The 27461-nt window shown below is 36.8% G+C and overlaps 1 protein-coding gene and 1 long non-coding RNA gene across 4 annotated transcripts in view; one reads left to right on the top strand and one right to left on the bottom strand.

Moving 5' to 3' along the window:
- Positions 1-27461, top strand: part of SRBD1 (S1 RNA binding domain 1) — a 192153-nt gene that overhangs the window by 73530 nt on the left and 91162 nt on the right. The gene's annotated exons all lie outside the window — the stretch shown is intronic.
- LOC144219353 (uncharacterized) lies at positions 665-26267 on the bottom strand. Its single transcript, XR_013331382.1, has 3 exons — positions 26110-26267; positions 20837-20918; positions 665-1061 (listed from the first exon to the last, which is right to left on the bottom strand). It is a non-coding gene; the product is annotated as an uncharacterized LOC144219353 (long non-coding RNA).

The following is a 27461-nucleotide window of genomic DNA, read 5'->3' as shown; positions in this document are numbered from 1 at the left end:
ATTATCTAACACAGGATTTGGTGAGGGTGAAACGAGGTGATACACCACAAAATACTTAGGATGGTGCTTGGCACATAATTTGGAATCAATAAATGTTGGTCTAAGGGTCCTTGGCTGTACAGTATGGCTACCCCTTTGGTCATACTACCATCTTACCTCACACCCCGCCCCTTTCAAACTAAACTTTGGCCTCTGTTAGCTCAGGGAAGAGAAGGACTTTAACACAGCAAAATAGGGACAAAAAGTTCATTTGGCCAGTTGTGTGGCCATTTAAGTTTACAAGGTTCTCTGCGAGTAAGCACAGTTTCGCTGTGCTCCATCCCCCACATCGTACATGGTTTTATTTCTTCAAATACAGTCAGCATACATCCACTATATTCTGCATGTGGTAACTCCACAACTGTGTGTATTTGCTGGTCGAGAAGCAGATTTTGTTACTTCTGCTCACTTAGACATTATGTGATTTTTTTTTTAAATTATGTGTCCATTTTCCCTGGAATCTTAACTCTAGAAAATCTCGATGCCTGGATTTAAGGTGTTTTTCTTTCAGAGAGGATGGAATTTGCCTGTTAGAGCAGTGGCACAGTCTTTTAAATGCTTTCATACATTAACTCATTTCATCCTTACAACAACCTTATAAGGTTGCTCTTTGTGTTTAAAAATATATATTAAAATGTGAGACACAGAAATGACAAAAGTAAAGAATGGAAATTTATATCCCAGGCAATTCCTAGTCAAAAGAAAGCATTTCCAGATGTCAAAGAAGGCCCGTCGAGCAGTGAGCAGTGCAGAGGTGCTGGCAGAGGCTCTGTGGCCCCGTTGGTACTTGTGTGCTGTTGCCGGTTCGAGTTAGGTCCATGCCTGCAGTAGTGTATCTGCTCAAGCTCTGAATCTGGTTTCACTGAAGTACATCTGGAAGAGATACCCCTCTAGCCCAGGATGCCCTGTGAGAAAGTGGGTTCACACCTCTTCACACAAACTGCCAAAGAGCAGTTTGCGTTTGGCATCTCTGATGACAGCCAGAAGATCTCCACATTTACCACCGGGACACAGCCAAACACCTACAGAGAAATAGAGAAGCAGTGAAGAAAGGGCTGGTTCCAGAAGTATACATAAAATTCTACCAGAAAGACACACAACCCAGTTCAAAAATTAGTAAAGGACTTGGATAGACGTTTCTCCAAAGAAGAGATACAAATAGCCAATAAGCACATGAAAGGAAGCTAGACACAGGATAAATAAATATTGCATGATTCCACTTATATGAGGTATTTAGAAGAGGCATTCTTCAAGACAAAAGGGGAATAAAGGGTAACAGGAGGAGGGGTGGGAGGAAAGGTGGTAGGGCAAATTACTGTCATTTAACGGCTGTAAAGTTTGGGTTGGATATGATGAAGTTCTGAATTTAGACACTAGTTTGTTTAACAACCTTGTGAATGTATTTAATGACACTGAGTTGTACACATATGAATCGTTAAATGATAAATAATATGTTGTTAATATGTTACCACAATAAAAGCAAAATTTAAAGCAGTGACAGTGATAAACAAATAAATAAAATGTAAGAGGGTAGAAACACTATAAAGCATGTCCCATAAGCACAATGGAATGAGATTAGAAATTAGAAAGAAAATTGGGAGATTCACAAATACGTGGAAATTGAATATTAAATAATTAACCCATAAATAATTAATCAAACAGGAAATCAAAAAGGAAGTGAGAAAATACATTGAATGGAAGTAAAGACAAAATACACCAATACAGCTATTGGATACAACTAAAGGAGTGCTAGGAGGAAAACTTATAACCGTAAATGCCTGTATTCAAAAAAGAAGTCTCAAAGCAAAAACTTAGCCTTCCACATATGACAATAAAGAAGAGCACACTAAACTTCAAACAGGCAGAAGAAAGGAAATCATAAAGAACAGAACATAAATGGATGGAATAGAGAAGAGAAAAACAGAGGAGAAATTTAATGAAATCAAAAGTTGTTTCTTAGAAAGTATCAACAACATGGACAAGTTGTTAACGAAACCCACCAAGAGACAAAGAGAAGGCTAAAATCATTAAAATCAGAAATGGAAAGAGGGTATCACTACTGATTTTACAAAAATAAAAATTATTATAAAGGAATAATGATATATAAAAAGATATAACAAATATATGAACCTATAAAAATTATATACCAATAAATTAGATAACTTAGATGAAATGGGCAAGTTCCTGAAAAGACACAAACTACTAAACATGATTCAAGAAGAGATAGATTCTCTGAATAGGCCTATAACATACAAACACAGGGAGTCAGTAAGAAAAAAAAACTAACCACAAAGAAAAACCAGATCCAATTGGCTTTACCATTGAATTCTACCACACATTAAAACTAATTCCTCACTCTTCCAGAATACAGAAGGAGGAACACTTCTGAACTTCTTCTATGAGGCCAGTATTACCCTGATACCAAAACCAGACCAAGAAAACTATAGACCAGTATCAATTATGGATATAAATGTAAAAATTCTCAACAAAATACTAGCAAACCAAATCTAGCAACCTATAAAACAAGTAACACTTGATGACCAAATGAGACTTATCCCAAGGATGTAAGGTTAGTTCCCAATCTAAAAATCTGAGAATGTAATAGATCATATCAAAGAATAAAAAACAAAATTCATATGATTACTTTAGTAGACACAGAAAAAGCATTTGACAGAATCCAGCATTTTTTCATTATAATAACACCAAGAAAACACATGAAGAGAACTTCCTCAACCAGGTAGGTAGAGGTGAAGAAACTCATAGCTAACATCACAGTTAACGGTGAAAGACTGGATACTTTTCCCTAAGATCAGTAACAAGGAATCTATTCTGGCCACTTCCATTCAACATTTATTGGAGGTTCCAGCCAGGGCAGTTAGGCAAAAAATAAAATAAAAAGCATCCAGATGGGAAAAGAAGAAAGCTCTCTCTGTTCACAGAGGATATGATCTTATTTGTAAAAAATACTAAAATATATACCTAAAAAAACCTTGTTCAGCTAATTAAAATGTTCAGCAAGTTTGCAAGATTCAAGACCAATTACAACAATTCTATTTGTATACACTTGAAAAATCCAAAAATGAAGTAAGGAAATTCCATTTATAATAACATCCCTAAGAATAAAATACCTAGCAATAAGTTTAACAAAAGAAATATAAAACCTACTCTTAAAACTATAAAACACTGTTGAAAGAAATTTCAGATCTAAATTAATGGAAAGACATCACAAGTTCAAGGGTTAGAAGATGTTATTAAAATGGCAATAATCCCCAAACTGATATTCAGTGTGATCCCTGTCAGAGTCTCAGCTGACTTCTTTGTAGAAGTTGACAAACAATTCTAAAATTCATATGGAATTGCAAGGGATCCTGAATAGCCAAAACAACTTTGAAAAAGGACAGAGTGGAAGGCTCACATTTTCTGATTTCAAAACTTCAACCAATTGTGGTATGTGACACAAAGATAGACATATAAATCAATGGAATAGAGCTGAGAGTTCACAGATGAACCTTCACTTCTTTGATCAACTGATTTCACCAAGTGTGCCAAGATCATTCAATGAGGAAAGAATAGTCTTCAACAAATATTGGTGGCACAACTGGAAAGCCACATGCAAAAGAATGAAATTTGACTCTTAACAGCATATACCAAAATTAACTTAAAATGGATCAAAGACCTGAATGTAAAAGCTTAAAACTATAAAACTCTTAGGAGAAAGCATAGCAGTAAAGCTTCATGACCTTGAATTTGGCAAAGGATTCCTACCTATAACCCCAAAAGCATGAGCAACAAAATAAAAACTAGGCAAATTGGATTTCATCAAAATAATCTCCTAGCGTACTCAAGGAAGTTGGGAAGTATTGTGGATAATTACTTAAATATTCAGTAGATTCCTTGAAGAGTCTGTATTGCGTGGAAGAACCAGAAGAGGAGTTATAAGCGTCACAATGACTGTTGAGGGATTGTGCGGAGGTAGAGGAGTCACTGCTCTTTAGTAGATGAGATGTCTAGTGCTAAGTCCTAGGAGCATAGACTTCAGTCCTACAGTCTCGAGTTTGAACTTCATCTCTACTTCTTATTAGCTGCCTGGCTTTGGGCAAGTTTCTTCATCTCTCTGAGCTTCCGTTTTCTAATCAGCAAAATTAGAATAATCATACCTGCCTCTCAGGAATATGAAAACTAATGAGATGTCGGCATTGTGCTGAATATAGTACGTAGCTCAAAATAGTGGTTACGAATTTGTGCTCTTAGGTCAGATCGTGTGTTGCTGTTGTATCTCTGCCACTTCTAGTTGTATAAATATAAACTTTAGCAAATTACCTAACTTCTTTGTGCCTCAGTTGCCTCAGCTGATGAATGGGAAATAGCAGGGTTATCGTGACAATTAGAGAAAACTAACACATATTGGAGAACAACAGTGCCAGACCCTGTAAATGCTACCACTCAGTAGCTAATCATAAGTCCCGTTTCATTTGGACTTCATGTCTGATAGGATATCTTCTCATCTGCTCTTATTCCCAGATTCTCACTGACTGTGCTATTCTGGAGCTTAAAGTACTATTAGTTTCCAAATGTCTTAGTCATATTGCTCAGCGGTATGTTTTCTCATAAGGTACAGAAATTCCTTTGAAAATGAAGGAGTGACATCCAGTGATAAAAGGACTGAATAAGGATATTTGGTAAAGAACATGGTCTGTCATAGCTGTTCATAATCTAAGACAGACTTGGAGTTTTGGGTTGAAAATGCTTTGAAAATTGTTAGTGCTGTAAAATTTGAAGGTATAAGGAAGTTGTTAATAATTTTAAAAGTGGTTTAAATGAGAATTGGAACACTTTGAAAAGCATTTCTTCCAGAGACACTGTGATGAAAATAGATATTTCCTCTGGAAACCCTGACTCAGACTGTTCATCGATTTCCATAATGATGGAGCCAGAAGGTTTCGGACAGTTCCAGCAACCCCCATTCCATTTTATTCTCTGAGAGGGGTCCAGAAGTGTGACATGCATTTGTTTTCATTTCAGTCACAGATTAGGTAAGCATGTAAGAAACTTGTTTTGCTGCCTAATTTGAGCTTGAAAACTAGCTAAACTAAGTCGCAGTCAAATTATTTGTGTTGGGATGCATTTCTGAATGGTGTTTTTGCATTTTAGGGAATAAAGGATGGCAATAAAATAATCTTTTTTCCCTTTTCTTTCATAGGTGAACTGCCACATAAATTTGATTTCTCACATTTGCTTTTTGTTGAGATTCATATCTGTTTACTGGTGGAGTTATACTTCTATCATTTAGTGCTCCTGATTACCCAGCACACTACCTCACCACTACTACTACTTCGTGCTGATCCACTGTGGCAGTACATCACTGCTTTGTAGAATGTGATTTCATAACCTGGGAAGTACTCTCAGTAAGAATTTCACATGGTTTGTTTGCAAAAAGGTTACTTCAGTCAAAAAGCAGGAACCTTGCTTTCGAATGTTGACTTGAGGAGTCTTACCTAGAAAATATCTTTATAGTAAATCATTTTGTGTTCTGATAGGTATTTCTAACTTAAATCATGGTATCCTTCTCTTAGAGGTGAAAAAAAGTAGATTTTAGTAAGTTCTTTGCTTCAGACTTCTTTGTAATACTATCCCATGGGCTTCCTACTGCCTTCAAGCACCTTTGCACCGATCCAGTCCATATTTATTTCTCACGGTAAACCCCTGGTTGTTAAGTATTCTTTGCATTTTACAGGTGAGGAAGCTGGACTGCAGGCTAATAGGGATTAAAGACTTAGTGGAATGGGGACTTAGGTCAGGCTATCTGATCTTCAATCTCATGCTATTTCCACACACATGCTTTTTCACCTCTCTATCGTTTAAATATGGTAGGCGTTTCTGGAAAGTTTGACTTAAGGGAGTAAACTTGCCTATTTTCAACTTAATTTACTCTTTTATCTTTGTTCATTTGGAGAAGTTGGAGACAATAGCAAAAACCTTCTGAACAAGAATGAGTTTATATTCAGATTAATCCATTTTCATCTGTTTTTAGCATTAAAGAATTTCCCCAAGTCATGCATAATACAGTAGTAGGGTCAGAAAACCCTCAAAGACCTCATCCAAGTCCTCATGTTCCAGAAGGGGCATGAGGGTCAGTGATCAGTCTAGCCAGATTTTGTCCTTTGTGGGTCCTCAAACTCTTTTAAATGGTTTGTTATTAAGGTCATGGAATACAGCACTTTGAGTTTCCCATCCTCTTCCACTTTTAAATGTTGTAGAATGCACCATGAACTAAGCTGGTCTCAATGCTATGTTGAAACCATTTCATCAACTGGTCATTTTTTTAAGGAAGCATTCTGGAGGAGTGGCCTTTCAAGGGGTAAACTAGCTCTTGTTATATAACTAGGCAGTTTTTGAGCTAGAAATCTTAGCAAATGATAGGAGATAGCCATCGAGGGATTACCTCTGGCCTCACATAGTTTTATATGGTGAAGAATGTGGAGGAGGAAAGAGAAGATCTCTCTACCACATCTGGTGTGCTGTCCTGTAGATATGACCTCGCTGGAGCGTTGGGTTAAGTGTCCTAGAAGAAGAGTGACATGACCAGGACGGAAAGTATTTGAAGATAGAGCTTGATTTCTTGGTTTTATAGAGGAGGGAAAACTTTTCCTTGACTAAAGTCCCTGACTGGGTCTGAAAATTAAACTGACAAAGACGGATTAACAGAGAAAAGCATGCACAATTATTTCAGTTAAGTTTTATGTGCCACATGAGCCTTCAAAAGGGAATGAAGACCCAAAGAAATGGTTAAGCCTGAGTGTTTTGATACTAGGTTTGATGAAGAGTGGAAAGTTGTGGAAAAACATGATAGGATGAAAAGAGTAGGTAGTAAATTGGTAGTAAATTGGTGGAAACTTGGCAAAGTTCGTGTTTAGAGTTTCTTGGCATCCCTTCATCTTCAGAGGTAAGGATGCTCCTTTATAAGGAAGATAGCTCTGATAGGAGAGTCTAATGACCTGCTTCAAGGGGGAAAGGGGTCAGAGAATCCTTCTTGTACCTGCTGTTTTTCAGATTCCTTCAGCTTAAAATAATTATTTTGTCAAAGTGGCAAATTTGGAGGTGACATATCCTGAAATCCTTCACTTTCAGATTTAACTTACTGTTAGCTGAGGGGTGTGTCCCAAGGATAATTTGTGTGATTATTGTATTCTTGCTTGGTCCTTCTCAGCAGGAAGTTTTTACCTCTTCCCATTTCCCTTGGGAACATAAACTAGCTTTAGGTGAAGGAGGACAGACGTTTCTTCTAACAGGAAAACATTTCCATGGTTCATGTAAGTATGGCACAGGCAGAAAGAAAAGTGTAATTCAATAATTCAAATTCTAAACACAAAATCACAAGTTAAAAAGTTCATAATGGAAGGGATGATCAATTGCTATATCAATTAATTCTTTGCACTATTAAAATTTCATTTTATAGTTCCTTTAGCTGGGGAGCTGTCTGATTGCATTGAAAATGAACTGAAAATGGACTTTGACTTGTGAGAATTCAGGTTAAGAGCAGACTTTCATGAATCCACCTACAGCTAATGCAAAATCACCCTCTTTTTGCTCAAAGCCCAGGTTGATTGTCACTTGGAAATAGTAAAGACTTCAATGTATGTTCTTGGCATAAATGCCTTAATTTGATGTACCAGAAAATTGTGTTATTCTTTGAAATTTAAAAAATTTCTTCAGGAGATACGTATAATTTAGTATGTTGATACGATTCGTTTTTATAGATTCAGGTTTTCTTTCCATTTGGATTAAGTGATGGGTATTCTCCTTGAATATTCAGACCAGACTAAAAGTTTCTGTGTCTGGAATTGTGGTTAGCAGTAGGGCTCCGGAAATGAAGTATACTCAGATCATGCAAATCTGTGAAAACTAAGGAAGGATAGTCCATAGGTGGAAAACTTGGGGAAATGAGAGTCAATTACGTGAAGATTTGCTTTTCCTTTCTTAGAAAAAATGTCTTAACCTGTCTTAACCAAGACTTATGTCTTGACAAAGGCATGTGGGTCTGCATGCTACTTTGCATAAAGGATGGATGGTAGTAACGGGGGTGGAGAGAAAGGATTCAAGTGTATTTCAGCTGCCTTGCAGGATAAGGCAAAGCAAAGAAAATAGCCATGCTGCGTGTCTCAAAGGGCCCTTGTGTGGGTATTTCAACTTGAAAGGGGATTAGCACTGAAAGTCTGTGATCATGTCAAACATTTGTAATTGAAGGTGGCTGTTGAAAATAATTCTTAACATAACTGGATTCTAGCAGTCTTGTTGATCATGAGGTAAGTGGAGTGAATAGGAAATGATCTGTTTGTCATCGCTTGAGCCACAAAGCCAAGAAACTTAGTCTCTGGGAATGAGAACTTTAAAAAACAACAATACTGGGAAGTGTTTGATATTTCAAATCAAAGAGGCTTTTCATGAAAAGTACAGAAGGAATATATAGATGGGAATATATACCGTTGAATTTTTGCTTTTAATGTCTCTTGACACAGCTAAAATAGACCTTTTGATTGCTTTAGAAGCCACAGGTCCTACAGTGCTTTTTGCCAAAGTGTAAGACTAGATAATTTACGTGCATGTCTCATGTAAACAGTTCTATTCTGTGAGCTTGTTTGTATTTGAAATCAGGTTTTAGAACTTTTAGGGGGAAGTTCATGGACAATCAGTAGCTCTTTCTAGTAGGTGAACATGACTTCTACAAATGACAAGTATTATATAAATTCATCTGGACTTTCAGGTGAAAAAGATACAGTATGATTGGCTGCCAAAGAACATCTCTTACGTCAACACACTTAATGCTGCTAGTGAATGAACACTTCGACAAGGCAGCCTGAGCAATATGCAGCTTTTGGGAAATAACAGAGTGAACCGGGAATGTTTTTCTTAGAGGGTTTTATTTGTTCATCCAAGGCAATAGAGAAACATTAAATGATTTGTGGTGGATTTTATTTTCCTGAAGCGCCTTCTGTAACTTGAAATTCAATCAGTTATTGTGCTAAGGGATGGGTGCACTGACCTTGTCAAAAGAGTGAGCAAGGATTTCATTTGACTTTGGTTTGTTAGTTCACAATACTCATGTATATCTGGGTCTCTAACCTTGGCTTTTTATAACTCAGTAATCCTAGGCAGTCATTCACTATGAAAACACTTGTGTTTCTCTTTTTTCTTTGTATTTGTTCATTTGAAAAGCCTTTCAAAAGGAATTGCAGCCTGCATGTGATTATAGCTATCAGTAGCACTTAAACTAACTGCTGAGATGAAACTTTTCTTTCTGGACCCTGCTAATTTCAGTTATCAATAGAAAAAGAAATTTTTTCCCCATTAAAAGGCCTGACTTTACTAATTAGTAGCTGCTCTTCGGGTTGAGCCAGCATTCCTTAGGGACAGCATTTGATAGCATAATTTTTGACATTTTAATTTGAGAAGAAACAATTCAGAGAAATGACCTAGACGTGTGCCTGAAGTGTAGTCTTCTCGCTGCGATTATGATACTCAGTGCCAGGAATGCCTTTGAACGTCTGCAGCACTTTGTAAACCCTGTGATCCATTTAATATGATAGTTCAAGCTTCTTGGCAGGTGTTTTCATAGGAGCTTCACCTAAATGATTCTTACACAGTTGAAAGACTTTTTTTCCCTACAGATATTAAGATGTGGAGGCTGATGCCATATATTCTTACCCTTTGTGACGAAAACACAACTTTCCAGAAGAATAATAAATTTAGGTGTAAGTTGTGTACACTTTATGCCTCTTTGTTCTTTGATTATAGTGTAGTCTACATCTTTCTGGCTCAGAAGTATTACTTGCTTTAAAATCTTGCTCCTCGTATTTGAAAATGGTGGAAAAGGCTAATTTCAGATATGAGTGATCTGTTGTGTGTTTATTTAATGGAGAATTTACATTTTTAAATGGCGAAGTGAAAGCCTGAAGCAAATATAGAGTGTACACGCACACATCAGCATGCATGCTCATTTATTTCCTAAAATTTATCTTAGAATCCTGCATTATTCCAAGTGTATTGGGGAATATTTAAAGGGCCAAGTTGGAACCAAAATGGATGTTTGAAAAATGTCTGCTGACAGAAGCTTGGTTTCTAAGCCTGGGAAATAGGCTGAAAGAAAAGGAAAAAGTGATTTTTAGTTTCTTCTTTGTATGTGCGTGTGTTTCTAATATGTGAGGTTTTGTTTTTTAACCACCAGATAAGGTTAGAAATGGATACTCTCAAACTTGCTCATGATGATAGTGATTTATTCCAGGTGAGGAAAATGCATTCATTTTACTACCAGTATATCCCCCTGAGAGTGGGGTGGGTAGATAGTTTGGCAAAGAAGGCTGCTTCGGGTCGACTGGTTACATTCTGTTACTTCTTTATAAGCCGTTATTAGTTTGTATCCTACATATTTTAGTGAAAAAAAATATTTTAATGGATTTGCCAGTCATGTATGCGTTATGTGTGTGCTCGCTTGCTCTCTTGCTCTCTTTCTCTCCTGAAAACACTTATCTGTCTGCTTCCTGTGTCTCTCCCTCTCCTTTTTCTCTCTTCTTCCTTTCTTTTTCTTTTCCCTCCCATTTAAATATGAAGAAAAGGTTAACATCATCCATCTCACGGTGTAAGAATGCCTCAGTCTACAAATAATTTGTTTTGTTTTATAAAGATTTATTATTTAAATCATTTTTATATCTGTTTTTAGTAAAATCATTTACTACATTTAGCAATCCATTCTTTATAATTGCACATAAAGAAGAAACACCACTATTCAGTTTTCCTCTAAGAATCAAAAAAGTCATTATTACATTAATATACATACACTTGGGCTTGTGTTTTAACACTTTTGTTTTTGTTTTTGTAACTTTCAAATGAAAATGACGTTGTAATACGACTCCAAGTATGTGATGTGCTACATTAACATTACTTTAAAGATTGTAGTTTTACTTATAATAGTCCTAAATTTGAGTTAGAAAACTTGAAATTAACAGGAAAAATTCATTGGAGCCCTTTGATATAAAATATATTTTTAGAACAACATTAACTCATTTAAAATTTACTTTGGAATAGAGACTTCATACTTAAACAAGCTTAAGGGAAATACAGTAATTTTAAAAGCTTTTTCAGCCATTGTGCCCAGTTACTGTGGGAGGTGATTGCCAGCACTGGAGAATCAGGAAGTCTGTAGTTTAAATTCTTCAGGATCAGATTATATCACAGATTTTCCTTACACATGGTGTTAAGTAGATTTAAGTGACGGCATAACTTTCTTTTCCTTTCTTACGTTTGGGAGTCTCAAGAACACAGCTTTAGCTTTCTTGTAATTTGTGTCATTTTTAGATTTGTTTTCAATTTTAAAGTCTAGATACCTTTACATTGTGACTAAATTCCTGAACAACTTTATTTAGTATGTTGTGCTTTTAAAATTATGTAACTATCTAGTGTCCAGGTTTTAAAATTTGGGGGCAGGAAACTTTATGAAGGAATAGAGGAAATTAGACCAGGAGCTTATGTTTATTCATTTGTTAGTTTTAGGGTCCTTTTCTTGCTATTTATGATTTTCTTAACATTGAAGATTGTTGAGATAAATGTTTGCCGAAAATAAGGCCCAGTAATTAACATTTAAAATGGCCAGGGAGACTATACGAGGTATTATAAGATTTTAGAGATCTGAAGGGAGAATTGACTTCATATGGACTTATGTTTAAGTTTTAGAGAACATTCAGTGATTTTCATAAGCCTTTTCTTTTCTTCAGCTTAATTGAAGAGATGGTGTCATTAGACAGCTAACATTTAAGTGTCCAAGTTTATGCTCTGCCTTTTTTTGTAGTGTGAAACTGATGACTATTTTCATGACATTGAAAATTACAAGATACTTGTATATGGCTTGTCCTAGTTCTGCTTGTATTTCAGTTGAGATATGTACCAATTCTGATTCTAATGCAAAGCTTATCTATCTCATGTGTCTATTTTTCATTTGCATGGTTTTGAGCAAGAAACATTTCTTGACAACAGCACCACACTTTGTTTTTACCAACTTTCGTCTTTGCTGTGTCCCAAACGTGAACACAAATTGGTTTTTCTCCATGTAAATGAAAAAAAAAATGCCTCTGTTTCACTGGGTAAAGCAGAAAAACATGAGATGCTGAAAAGTCTGGAATCAATTAAGTTAGCAAAGTATATAGGAAAAAAGACAGCAGACATGGAAAATAATCGTATCAAAATACCTTGTTTTACAGAAGTGAAATTCTTCTGAGTAAATGGTGAGCAAAAAGTTAATTTAGAAAAATTTTAACATTTATTTCATTTTTAAATTGTATTTAATACATTTGATTTCTTTTTATTGTTATTATTATTATCATTCTCAAGTTGGTTAACATACAGTGTAGTCTTGGCTTCAGGAGTAGAAACCAGTGATTCATCACTTACATACAACATCCAGTCCTCATCCCAACAAGTTCCTTCCTTAATGCCCATCACCTGTTTAACTCACCCCCATCAATCCTCAGTTTGTCCTCTGTATTTGAGTCTCTTATGGTTTGCCTCCCTCTCTTTTATCTTATTTTTCCTTCCCTTTCCCTGTGTTCATCTGTTAAATTTCTCAATTTCCACATATTAGTGAAATCATATTTCTTTCTCTGACTGACTTATTTTGCTTAAAATAATACTCTCCAGTTCCATCCACATTGTTGCAAATGGCAAGATTTCATTCCTTTTCATCTCTGAGTAGTATTCCATTGTATAAATATACCCCATCTTCTTAATCCATTGATCAGTTGATGGACATTTGGGTTCTTTCCATAATTTGGCTACTGCTGATAGTGCTGCTATAAACATTGGAGTAGAATGTATATGTGAGAGTACTCTCAATCCTTATGGAATGTAGGTCTGTGTTAATCGATATTTACTTTAATCCTTCCCAAAAGAATAAGATCTAAAAGTACAAAGATGAGAAATTATGTGAGCAACTGCACACAGCTGAAGAATAGTACTTGCTGGTTGCTTAGAAGGCAAGACAAGACAATGTGGATTCCAGTGAATTGTTTTAGTGTGGAAACAGGCACAAGTATATGGCAAATAAATAAATTTCAGTGGTGTAGCCATAGTAAGTAAAAATGTAGGAAAGAAACTAGTTTCTAACTTGAATCCAAGTGAGGTCCTGGTTCATGTTTATGCTTTGTCTTTTCAAGTATGGGAGGAAGTTAGGGATTTTGATGTATAAATCTTTGGTGCAGTCATCCCTTTTATATATTTGAATAGAGCAAAAGCCCTAATGATAATGGATTTTCTTTTCCATGGATGGATTTTTTCATTATATTTTGTATTCCCCATCTTAGTGAATCCTAGTTTATTTAGTTTCAGATGTATCTGACCAAATGACCTGACAGTGAATGCTCCTCCCTAAACAGATAACTTATTTTATGCTTCTCCAGCATCTCCTGCTTTGAATATTCCTCAGAAATCATTATTCTGTCTTTTTTAAAGAACTGTTTTCAAAGACTTGATTTTTTTTTAACATTTTATTTATTTTTGAGAGACAGAGCACAAATGGGGGGAGGGGCAGAGAGAGAGAGGGAGACACAGAATCTGAAGCAGGCTCCAGGCTCTGAGCCATCAGCACAGAGCCCGATGCAGGGCTTGAACTCAAGAACCGTGAGATCATGACCTGAGCCAAAGTCGTACGCTTAATCGACTGAGCCATCCAGGTGCCCCTAAAGACTTTATTTTTCAGTAATCTCTACACCCAACATGGGGCTCAGACTCCGAGATCAAGGGTTGCCTATTCCACCAACTAAGCTTACCAGGTGCCCCTTCACTACTACTGTTTGTTAAGAATCAGATCTGAGGGGCACCTGGGTGGCTCAGTCAGTTAAGTGTCCAACTTTGGCTCAGGTCATGAACTCATGGTTCGTGTGTTCGAGCCCCGCATCGGGCTCTGTGCTGACAGCTAGCAAAGAGCCTGGAGCCTGCTTCAGATTCTGTATCTCCCTGTCTCTCTGACCCTCCTCTGATCACGCTGTCTCTCTCTCTCTCTCTCAGAAATAAATAAAACATTAAAAATTAAAAGAGTCCGATCTGAGTAGAAACAGAGACCATCGTGCCAATTATATTAACCTCTGGGAACAAAATGCTTATTGATGGATCTTTCCAAACAACTTTCAAAAGGCTTCAAAGCTTTATTATTGGGAAAAGATGATTGGGAGGCAAGGAACAGACAAGAGTAGCCATCTAAACAGAAAGAAGTCTGGCCAGATAGTTCACAGATCACTTTTTTTCTTTTTAAGTCTTGGTTTCAGATGATCTTGGCCTAACTTGAGCTCTTTGGTTCTCTTTTACTCAATAGGTAAAATGAAGAGGAATTTGTGATCCTGACTTCCTTATAGGAAGTTAGAGTTAGTAGATCTTAAAACACTTTAAAAAGGTAAAAGTACTATGCAAATGTAGTAGATCTGCATTATTACTTCTTTTTTTTTTTAAATTTTTAAAATGATTTTATTTATTTCTGAGAGAGAGAGAGACAGCGTGAGCAGGGGAGGGTCAGAGAGAGAGAGGGACATACAGAATCTGAAACAGGCTCCAGGCTCTGAGCTGACTGTCAGCACAGAGCCCGACGCAGGGCTTGACCCACGAACCATGAGATCATGACCTGAGCTGAAGTCTGGTGCTTAACGGACTGAGCCACCCAGGCGCCCCTGCATTATTACTTTAGAATAACTGAATGGGCCCTAGTGAAAATAATACCCATGTTTAGACGAAGCAGAGCATACTATGGCCATTTTCTTCTCTGCATGGAAGGGGCTAGTTTGACCACATTATTAGACAGACAGAATATGGACAGGTGCCATTGCACTCAGCCATTTTCCCTTTCGTGAGAGTGTTGAGTTGAATGTTTCTCTGGGCAGCTAATCTTTGGCAGCGAGGCTTTGTTCCGATAGTGGCATCTGGCACCAGATTGATTTAACCATGTCTGAGGTTTGCTCTTTTCAGAATGTGCTCTCTAGGCAGCTTCTGTGTAGCTGTGACATGACCGCATGCTGTTGCTGCTTTTCTTGCCTTCCAGCACCACATGTGAGGCTAAGGCCTTCTGACACCTGCCATTTGGAACTTTTACTTGCTGGAAAATGTCAAGATTTTCAGACAAGATGAAGACAGATATAACTGATCGTTCTTTCCTTTCAAAGGAATCGACTGAGGGCATTTGTTCAGACGTGGATGAATTGCTGAAGTGTGCAGCTCTGTTAGCTTTGGAAAGCCCATGGGGTTTGTGTAGATTTGTGTGTGCTTGTTTCTATCCTTTTATTCTCCTTTATACCTGTTGGGTATGATACTAATTTGCTATTTGTATAAGCGAAGGTTTTAGTGTTTATTTTATGGATTTCACTGGATAAATGGTGAGGGTTAGGGGAGAGTACTCCTCCGTATTCCTCATTTTTATTAAGAACTTCACTAAGAAATTGCATATTTTCAAGGACGAGCTTCATTTATGACTATATTGCCATACACGTGCACACACTAATGACTGTCAAATCTTAAATGGCCAGGAGTAAGACATCCTGTTTGAGGTCCTTGCTGTTTCTGGTTTGTTCCGCCTTGAGCCATCCAGAGGGAGGCTGGTGAATAAAAGAGAGAAGTGCTGACCTGTTGAGTTTGTTCCTGGTAGTAACTGGTATCTAAATGATTGAGGAAAGGAGTTGAACTCTGGTATAAAATGAAAGCTTAAAATGCTATTATGTTTTGCTTATGCTTACCTTTCAGTTTTATGGATAAATCATAATTGCTGTGTGCTATTGCATAAACTCTTCTATTTCTCGTATCTTGATATTTATGTTGGATCTCAAGTCTAGTAACATCACAGAGATGGTGATACCCTAACTTGGTATAATTTAGGAGAGAAGTTCCACTGACTCCAGTTATTTAATTGCAAACTTAAAAAAACAACAACAACAACAAAAACCCAAAACCAAAAAAAAAAAAGAAAAGGGTTGGATGAGAAGATGCCTAAAAGTGAAGTTATTGGGAGCCAGACCATGTTGAGAAGCTGTGGGTCACATGGGAAACTACATCTTCTGGCATCTCTTCAGACAACTTCTATTTAAGTGGCTTTAAGTGGCTCCGTGGAAAAGGGAAAATGAATATTGACCAATAGGCTTGTTCCTTGTAGTGTAATATATGGAAATCAGTAGAAATCTAAAATCCATCTCCAGCAATTGGAAGGCAGTGAGGATGGATGGCTTTTATGTTATCAATAGTATCCATGCATCGAAACATAAATATTTGAAATCATTTTAGTGGAAGCCTGGTAGTTCTATAGTAATCAAAGCTTCTTGTTTTACATTCTAGGTTAACTTGAATTATATACAGGACTTGTGTTGCAAATGGATTGTCTTTTAATTGGATCCTTCCTATTTTTAGGGTTTTTCCATAAAGTCACAGAATCTGTATCTCGGGTCATGGTTATAGAAACAATGTTCCTATAAACTTCTTAGTCTTATGATTTTGCTTTTTGGGTAATCATCAAGGGATAAACATGTAGTATTTTGGTTTCACCTTAGCAACTACTAGTCTTACTATTCTTCTACCTGAATTAAACCTACCCTATATATTCTTGAAATATGTTTCATACATTTGCAAGTTATGGTTCTAGACAAGATTAGAACTTTGGTTGCCATCTTTAGCCCCTCTTGATTTAAAGTTCAATAGCTTTTCAAGAAAGAAAGAGCTGTAATGATATATGAATGATCTTAAAAGGCCCTTAAGTGAAGAAGGCTAATAAAATCAGACAAAAATATAAAGATAAATGAAACTTTCAGGGAATGCTCTTTTCTTGACAATCTCTACTGTGGTGCACCATTTGTCTTTGTTCCCATTAATTTGTAGAGTGGACATATTTCTTACATCTTTAAGCACGGTGTTAAAAGCCATAGGACTGATCAGTGACTCTGAAAACACTGGCTCAGAAGTTCATATTCTTCAGTGGTGACATTCCTTCCAGTGTTCCCAGTTGATAGCTCAGGCCCATTTGCAGCTGAATTTATTCACTCCATAATATGTTAAAGCCAGTTAGTTGCAAATTCTCTTTTCCTAAAAATGGTAAATCTATTTAGGATGATAGTTGTGAGAGGCTTTGCTAAAACCAAACACCACGGAAAAGCGGATGTGAGTGACAGTTACGCATTTGCTTATGCAGATGGGAAACCACTACGCTTTCACATTTTTCAAGGGTTTGTTATTTCTTTTGAATTTTTGAGGCTTTAGAACAGTGGTTCTCAAAGTATAGTCCTAGACTTCATGAAAATTAAAAACTGTTGTGTTTCAAAAGACCATTAAGAAAATGACAGGAGAAGCCAAAATTTGGAAGAAAATGTATGCCAGTCACGTGTCTTATAAAGGACTTGTATTTATAATGCATAAAGAACACTTATGATTCGGTAACAAGGAGACAAGCCAATTAAAAATAGGCAACAGATTTGAATAGGTATTTCACTAAAGAAGATTAGGAAAGGCCAACAAATACGTTGAATAAATGCACAGCATCATTATTAATTAAAGATATGTAGATTAAACTACAAGTAAAAAGATACCACATGATAACTACTAGAATAGCTTTAGTAGAAAAGACAGACAATAACAAGTATCAAGGAAATGAATAAACTGGAGCCGTCATTAATTGCACCTAGGCAGTTTCTTTTAAAATTAGGCATAAATCTGTACTTCAGCATTTCCACTCCTGGGAATCTGTCCAAATGAAACGTATGTCTGACATAAAGACGAATTCTTTTTTTGTTGTTGTTTTGTTTTTCTGAGAGAGAGAGAAAACCCAAGCAGGCTCTGTGCTTGCAGCACAACAGGGGGGCTTAATCTCAAAAACAGCGAGATCATGACCTGAGCGGAAATCAAGAGCCTGAGCCACCCAAGCTCCCTGTAGCATTATTCTTAATACCAGAAAATTGGAACCCACCCCAAAGTCCATCAACTGGTGAATAGATAAATACAATGTGGTATATCTAGAACAGTGGAATACTGTTCAGCAATAAAAAGGAAACACTGATGCTACAACATGGAAGAAGGTCAAAAGCATCATAAGTGAAGAAGCCAGACTCAGAAGACCGTATATTTTATGATAACGTTTATGACAAATGTCCCGATGAAGTGAATCTATAGAGACAGAAAATAGAAAGTGGATGCCTGGGGCTGGCGGTGGGAATGAAAACTGTAAATGGGCACACACTATCTTTGGGGGATGAAAGTGTTCTGAAATTGGATTGTGATGATGCTTGTATAACATTTACTGAAAGTCGTTGAATTATACTCTTTAAGATGGGTGAATTTTATGGACTGTAAATCATACCACAGTAAAACCATAAACCAAAAAGTATGGTCCCAGGACTAGCAGTGCCAGCACCACTGGATAATTTCTTAGTAATGCAAATTCTTGGCCCCAGTGGAGCAGAAACTCAGGGGAGGGGCCCAGCCAGCTAAGGTTTAAAATAGCCTGCAGTACATTCTGATGCAGGATCAAGTTTGAGGACCATTGTTCTGGAATCAAGGAAGGTCAGATGAGATGAGGATAGTTTTGAGTATGGTTTGTGTACATTCAGCCTACCCTGTTCCTGTAACTGCAGGGAAGGCTTGAATTAAGGACTGTTGTAGTAGAGCTAAAGAAAATTACAGGGCAGTGGGAATAAAAATAAACTGGCCTTTCATGTTCTTGCTATGTCCCCATGAGAAGCTTTATGATTGTGATGTTTGTATACCACATATGTTAGTAAATTCCTGTGTTCTTCTAGGCTTGCTGTTACTTAACAAACATAGCATAAACAGGTTCATTTGCCATAACGACAGTGGAAATTTAGATCCTTGAAAGGAATTATTTCTCCTAAATATTTACACAGTATAATGTAGCAGAGCCAGAAATGTGCAGTGATCCCAAAAAAGTAAAGATCTGACTATAGATAAAGAAGTAAATGGAGCAGTGAGCCGAACTGAAATTCATGCTCTCTCTCCATCTGTTCAGTGTATCTTTAAAAACCATGATTAGAAAATTGGTTGATCTAGAGTAGTGGTCTCATTTATGCATGACATGTGTGTTCAGGTTTGATTTTTCTTTTCTATTCTTTCTTTCTTTTTTTTTCCTCCCCAGCATTATCTGGGTGGCCAAAAAAAGTTGAGGCTGTTCCAGAATAGGGCTTGGCAATCCAAACTGCAGGCTGCTAGCTGGTGAATGTATAAAATGAAGTTCATAGTTAGGGTCTCCCGTAATGGGGGTGGGGGTGGGGGTAATGACTTCTGCCAAGGTATAAATTCACTTCAGGGGAAAGTAGGGGTTTGGAGGGTTAGGAATAAAACAAGTATGAGAAGGGAGCAAAGGAAGAATGGGTAACAGTGTATGAAAATCAATGTGTGTCATTAATGAAATTCACTGAGATTGTCAGTGGTAATATTTAGAAGAGTATTAGGGAATGTAACACAAACCATTGCTGTTTCCAAAACTTTATTCTGTGGGTAGAAAGAATTGGGCTACTACCTGCTGGCAAAGTAGGTCTCAGACTGTCTCCTTTTAATTATTGTTATTATTTTACTTTTCATTGTCTCATTTCCTTTGCTTCTCTCCTTTTTTGTTATTGTTCTTCCTTAAAACTTTTAATAATTATTATAGCATTACTGAACACTTACTATTATTATTAGTAATAATATTAGAATTATATTACAATTCTATATTTCTATAGAATTCTATATTTGTAAATATTACAAATATTAGAATATTCTCTAAATTGGTAATTTCCATTCTGAGTTCTTTGGGGTTTTGTTTTCTATGTGTTTCTTTAGAGAGAGAGAAACGGGGAGGGGCAGAGGGAAAAGGAGACAGAGAATCTTAAGCATGTTCTTGCCCAGCATGGAGCCTAACATGGGGCTCGATGTCACAACCTTGAGATCATGACCTGAGTCTAAATCAAGAGTCAGACACTTAACTCACTGAGCCACCCAGCTCAGTCAGAAGCCTCTGACTTCTGTTATTGGATAGATAAATAAAGGAATAAAATATTTTATAGTAAGTTTCATTCTAAACAGTCTATGCTTTAGCAATCTGGACTCCTCATATTTACTAGTGGATAAACTCCCATAGATGTATATAAAGTAGAAAAGGTAAAAGGATGAGTTAGTGGAGCAGACTTCCCTTTTTAAGAAAATTCTACACAGTTCTCTGTGCAGCTCTCAAATTTAATCTGAATAGACTTGTGTTTGAAAAAGAATGAACAAATACAAATTGAGTCAATGAACGATTTTGGAGTTAAATATAAGAATCAGGAGAAGCATACTTTTTGGTGTATAGGGCAGGGGGAACTTGGCAGGTAGGTTGACGTCATGTTCTTTAAATCTATACATTTCAAAATGTTGACCAAAGGATGTTTTCACTATAAAATCAGGTCATTATTCCCTGCTTTTGTAGTTTTTGTGTCTCATCAGTAGTGAGCATGGAATGTTTCCAGTACTGCTGCAGAAAACAGTTTCTTCCGCAGTTATTGCTCCTGTCTTTGGGCCCGATTTTCTTCTCTTGGAGTCTGGGGACCCTGCCCTTTTGTTTAGTCTGACATGATGTAGGCTCCAGGCCTTGTGGTTGCTCCCGTGGAAACTTTTTCTTGAGCTCCCATTGTGGGATCATGCTGTACTCGTAACAACTTCATGTTGGTCTCAAACATAGATGGGGGAAAAGAAATAAAGGAGGGATTTTTAAAAGAGAAAGCAGATGGTGAAGGGAAGGAAGAGAGAGAATGAACGGGATGCTTACTGTGGAGAGTAGTGGAGATGATAATTTCTGCGGGTGCCATTCTTGGTCAGAAGTAGCTTCTACCTCTGTTGAGGGATCCAGCCTACAAATGGGAGACAAGGGGCGCCTGGGTGGGTCAGTCGGTTAAGCATCTGACTTTGGCTCAGGTAATGATCTCACGGTTCGTGAGTTTGAGCCCTGCGTCGGGCTCCATGCTGACAGCTCAGCCTGGAGCCTGCTTTGGATTCTGTCTCTCTCTCTCTCTGCCCCTCCCCTGCTCATTTGTTCTCTCTCTCTCAAAAAATAAACATTAAAAAAAAAAAAAGGGAGACAAGCTTTCCATCTTCTTTGTCTTTCACTTGGCTGATTTGCTTTCCCCTACAATAGCATTTGAAGACACCAGTGATTTTTGCCATCTCCGTCATTGACTGTCCCACTGCCAGCAGTACCAGGGATTTCAGTGTAATATTTTGACACGCTGGTCCACTGTAGAGACTGAGCATCCTTGTGAACATAAACCTCTGATGCTAAATAGCCTCAAAACAATGTTGGTTTGTTTATAGCGTGGAAGGCTAGGTCACTGGTGCCCTGAGGAACCTCAGACTCAAGTTCTGTTCCATAGTTGCTAACTTCGGTCTTCCTTTTTGGGGTTTCTTTTGTGGCTGGAAAGTGTTCTTTTCATCTGATGTGGCATGGGGCACTTCAGGAAAGGTAGCCGAGGGAACTCTGTACTGTTGAAACCTTGCTGTGTGGCTGAGATATGATAGGATGTCCACCTGGGAATACCTAGATCTTTGGTAGACATTTTAAGTGCCCCGGGGCTTCTGATGGGTCCTCTGTGTGATTACTGTACCCTTCCTAGGCTGATTGGCTTTGGAAAATGCTCAGATTTTGAAAGAAGGCTTAGAATTATTTTTTCTAATCAATAAAGGGTTTTTTTTCTTTTTTTTTTTTTTTAAACTGGCAATTGAATTGTTTCTAATGGATCATCCACCAGATGGTGCTAGTGTTACATATCTAAAGGTACACTTGTTTGGTGTTTTTGAAATCTTGAGCTTATGTGATTTCTCTTTTCCTCTTTCACCATATTTTGTTTTTAGTGGGTTTTTTTTCCACGCACCCAACTTTCCTGGCGCACTACTGTGTCACCTGGCATCTGGTACGCTGTGGGTAGTGAACTGATTGTGCCTTGGTGATTGTGAAGGATAACTTGGGAAGTGGATTCAGAGGCCAAGGACTGAGTATAACTTAAGGATATATACAATATGTAATTTCTTGGAAAATTTTTCATCCTACATTTGTTTCTTATCTAGCCTATGTGTATAAATTGAGAACTTGTTCTTTTCTGCTCCAGCTTTCTTTTATGTTACAGCAATATCATAAAACTTATTGTTTGAGATCTTCTAGAAGCCTTGTGTGGAAGTTATTCCTAACAAATGATATCTTTACCCATATTAAATTCAAAATAACTTTAATAACTGCACAGGAGAGTTTGGTAGGATAAAAGAAAATGTTGGGCATCATGTGATATCATCTTTCTTGGTCAATTAACAATTGTTATTTTAAACATAAATTTTAAACTTTTTCTGTTTACAAATCTCATATGGCTATTGATGAAAAATTAAAAAACCAAGAATGCAATTAAAGGAATAACTCACTTAAGCACTATTAACACATTATTTAAATCTTCTTGTTTTCTTTTTATATATACCTATATTTTAAAATATTGGTCTCGTCATAGCCTTTTTTTTTTTTTAATGTTCATGTATTTATTTTGAGAGAGAGAGTGCACGAGCTGGGGAGGGGCAAAGAGAGAGGTAGAGAGAATCCCATGCAGGCTCCGTGCTGCCAGCTCAGAGCCTGTCATGGGGTCTCAGTCTCACAAATTGCGAGATCGTGACCTGAGCCAAAATCGAGTTGGAAGCTCAACCAACTGAGCCATCCAAACGCCCTTCACATCCTTAGTCTTATAACCAGTTTTTTTCACTTAATGTTTTGCAACTAATTTTTAGTGACAGTATAAGTTTTCATTTAATGAACTCTCTAATGATACATGTTTTGGTTTTCAGTTTCTTTCCATTAAAGCTGGGCTCTGGTACATAGCACCCATTCATTTTTTGTGTATCTTTAAATCTTTTGCATAATTTCTTAAAAATATAATAGCTGGTTCAGAAAGAGTGCATAGTTTTTTAACTTTTGATATATGTTTTCAGTATACCATCCACAAGAGTCCTACGGCTTAAACGTCATTAACAGTTTATGATTTTGCTTGTTTCCTTGCTTCCTTATCATCACCAGGTTACCCTAGTTTTTAAAGTGACTAGACATTGCTCATTTGGAACTCCCTGAAATGGCAGTTCATCACTAAATACAGGAACTTAAAATTGCTTTGATATTTTCTTAGAAATAAGCTTTGTACTGTAACCATTAAATCCTAGAGCCCCCTGTGTTCACGGGCTTTGGTGTGGGCCTTGTCTCTTATCCCTACAGCACAACAGCCATCCTTTCATACTTTGGAACAGGTTATTTTGTGTGCAGAGCACAGAATCCAGGTCTGTGTTGCCTCACTTTTTTAGTACTCTGTATTTCTTGTTGGGGAACGTAGCTCAGGCCATTTACTCTCTCTCCATATGAATGTTCCTCAGTCTGAAAATGTGGAAGAACCATTTTTAGATCAATTATTTTTAAAAACTGTAGCGAAATAAGCTATGCATTTAATGTAGTAGTTATTTAGTGCGTGTGTATGTGTGTGTGTGTGTGTGTGTGTGTATGTGTTTTCTCCTTTTTTGGTGGGCAGAAGGAAGAAATGAAAGCTGTTAGCTCACAGTAAGGTTTGAGGAATTCTAATGTATTTTGAAAAGAATTAGAAACACATCAGTTTTTATTAATTTAAGCATTATATCCTGGCTGATTTTGATATCTTCCTGAATAACTGCATTTTCATTTAAGTAGATTACTTTTGAATTAAATTCTCATGTTAACATAAGGAAGCATGTGATTTAAAATAAGAAAACAAAGCTATTTTCGAATTTGGGAAATGGGGAGAAGAGAGGAGATGTCATGTAACCTTGTAAATGAATGTGAAAACTATTAGCCTAATAACTTAAAAAAAACAAATGGCTAGTTCTCCTGTCTCATGAAAGGAGTCCCCATCCCCATCTCAATTTCGTAGAAGAAATTGCCATTTTCTTATTGTCAGAATAAATAGTCAGTATAAGAAAACTACTTGCAAACTGGGTCTTAAAAGATTCATCAACATACAATCTCTTTTGGCAGAATGTACTTATAAATTCTGTAGTTTAAACCTAGTTTTTAAAAACAAAAACAAATTACATTGATAAACGGTCAGCTTTATGTAATTTCATTGAATTTTACTTGAGATAAGAAAATTGAGCATATTTAACTTAAAGAGTTTTTATTTAAAAAAATGAATTTAAGAGTAAATGCATCTATATTGTGGGCATTTCACATTTTAGTTTTGAGTGTATGGTTTGTATATTTTTAAATAAAAGATACCCTAAAATGATGCTGAATTTGATTGTTTTTAAAAATACCTATTTAATTACACAGCATTAGCACATTAACATATATATCTGGTAAAATTTAAGTCCAGTGTGGTAGCTTCTGAAATGTACTTTCATATTTTTAACACTTGAGATACCTGCCATATATATATATATATATATGTATGTATGTTTAGGTATTTATATGTGCTAGCAATTTGAAGGAGCTTCAGAGTACTGTAATAATATTGAACCCTTAGTTCATTTACAATTCTGTCAGTTAAATTCCCCCCAAATAATAAATTCTGCTCAGAGTCTTGTCTGCTTTATGGCAAAATAAATAAAGTAATCAAATTGCTAAGATTATGAGCCCAGTTTCTTTACACCTGAGAGAAATTTGGTTTATGGAATATAATATTTATTAAATCATGAGCTGTCTGAATTTTATGTAAAGTTCCTTTTTGCTTTTCTCAAAATATATTAGAGATAATTGGAATACTTTTCCAGTAGTTTATTGGGAAACTTGCAATAAACAGAAAGTGGCTTATAAAATCTAGCATGCCCTCTGAATGTCTATCCTTGAAATCCAAATAGGACTGAACAGAATGGGGGTGGGGTCGTTATAACTTTTGTTCTTCTCAGCTTCTCCTGGAAAAAATCATCACCACTCCCAGCTTGATTTGTTTCATTTAATCCTTGCTACATACACTTCTTAGGTCCTCCTGTGTTTTATATTGAAGAAATCAGTGTTGAGGTTTTTCTGTTCATTTAGATTATTGGAGCATTCTGATCTGTGCTTAGTCCTGAACTGTTTATTGGACTCATTCTATCTAATAACTAAAGCATATGAAACTTACTACATTTTGTATTGATTTAATATTAATGTTAATCTAAAATCTTTCGGCGCAGAGTGTCACATCTGTTTCGTATTCCTCTGTTTAAAAGAAGTGGCAGTGTGGTATTTGGAGGAATATTTATTATCTGAGTGTTTTTCTTCGCAACAGTTTCCCTCAGTCTACTGAGAATTATACCTTCCAAGAGACAGTGAATCACCCAGCAAATTCTCAGGTACCGACTGCTAAAGGCCACAGTTAATTGGAGTTTTTATTTACCACTTCAGTCCCCTTTACTTAATAGTGGTAATTGTGGAGCCTTCTTTAAATGATAGAAAATAAATTTGTGGTGAAATTTCAGAAAATATCCTTTTCCCTTAATAATAGGTCCAGCCTGCACTTCACGGATGCTCTAGATTTATTTTAGAAAAAAAAGAAAAAAAAAAAACTTTGTTAGACTGAGTGTTGATTTGTGTTTGAAACCAAATTTTCCATGACTGGTGACTAGATCTTCTTATACTGTGATGATGCTTCCTAACCTCTTTTGGAGTTTTCTAGAAATCTAGAAAACTGTAATCCCTTTTCCTAGGAAAAAAGTGCATTAGCACAAATATTTTGTATACAGTTTTTATTAATCCTGTTTCTCCCTGCCTAGCAGACCAAGGGCCCCCAGTTAGGAAGTACCACTATAATGGAGCTGAAAAGTCCCTTCTAGTTTGTTACTTCTAACATCCTAGTATGCCACACTAAGAGTTTTGTTCACTTCAAGCTTTGTTTGACCTCGCATTTTCTCCTTGATCATTACATAGTAGAAGATAAGCAGAATCTAATGCTTATTTTGGAGAAAAAGCATAATTGCCTTTTAATTTTAAAGTCCATCTCTGATATCATAGAACATATTTGACCTTCTCCATGCTTTAGGTTCTACCTTAGACACATAAAAGAAAACCCATCTTACCTTTTGATCAAAAGCGAAGGCATTGAAAGAGAGAAATGTGCTCCTATGGATCTGTTATTTAAGAAAATGGTTCTTCTTGGGGTGCCTGGGTGCCTTAGTCGGGCTCGGGTCATGATCGCATGGTTGGTGGGTTCGAGCTCCGCATCGGGCTCTGTGCTGACAGCTCAGAGCTTGGATCCTGCTTTGGATTCTGTGTCCCTCTCTCGCTCTGCCCCTCCCCCACTCGTGCTTACGTGTGTGTGTGTGTGTGTGTGTGTGTGTGTGTATGTGTACATGTGCGCGCTCCCATGCAGTCTCTTAAGAATAAATAAACATTAAAAAAATGTTAACAAAAAGAAAATAGTTCTTCCTTAAAAAGATATTATTACATGTATTGTTTAGCACAAAAATAGGGGTTTTCATTTTAATAAGGGGTTGTAAAGCTATTCAGAAGTTACTTGTGTTTCTGCTGGTTAAGAGCTCAGTCTTGGGTTTCAAGCAGATTAGGGTTCAAATCCAGCTCAGTAGTTTACCAGCCACATGACCTTGGGCATATTACTTACCTGTTAAAGAACATCACCATAAAAGCATTAAGTGAGATAATGTCTCTGCAGTGGTTGGTTTTGTAGTTTGTCATATGCACTCAGTTATCTCCTTTTGTATCCTGATGGTAGTATTGATGAGAAACAGGATAAACAGCCTTTCTTTTCAATCCCGGAATGTTCGTTTTTTCCTATTATGAAATTTAGGACAATAGACTTGGTTGCCAAAAAAATATGATTCTTCATATTTCCCAAAGTAATCCTCTCAAGTCTTGGTGGCTTATAATTGTTGTCAAAGTTCAGTCAAGAGTTTTTTCAAAGACAGGGGTAGCAAACTAACTTTTTTACACTTTATTAGTGTTCAGCTCTCACAGTGGGGCAATATGCTAAAAGTTATCCACTAACCTTGTCTCAGAATTGAAATAAATATTGAGGAGCAGAGAAAGGAAGAAGTTTCTAAGAGTAGATTAAAAATTAAGGGCTAACATGTTTCTAGTTTTGAGTCTTGATACCTTGATGATATGGCAGAGAGGTACAGGTCTCGTAAATTCTAAGGGTAGATGATGTTTCTTTGCATGTTTTGTCATAAAAAATACCTCTGATTTTAACATGTTGAGGGGCGTGTGGGTGGCTCAGTCAGTTAAGCGTTCAACTTCGGTTCAGGTCATGAACTCACAGTTCATGGGTTTGAGCCCCACGTCGAGCTCTGTGCTGACGGCCAACTCAGAGCCTGGAGCCTGTTTCAGATTCTGCATCTCCCTCTCTCTCTGACCCTCCCCTGCTCATGCTGCATCCCTCTCTCTCTGTCTTTCCCTCTCTCTCCCTCTCTTT

The sequence above is a fragment of the Crocuta crocuta genome, unplaced genomic scaffold, assembly GCF_008692635.1.
Source record: "Crocuta crocuta isolate KB4526 unplaced genomic scaffold, BGI_CrCroc_1.0 scaffold118, whole genome shotgun sequence".
NCBI lineage: Eukaryota > Metazoa > Chordata > Mammalia > Carnivora > Hyaenidae > Crocuta > Crocuta crocuta.
This window is presented reverse-complemented; position numbering and strand designations above follow the sequence as displayed.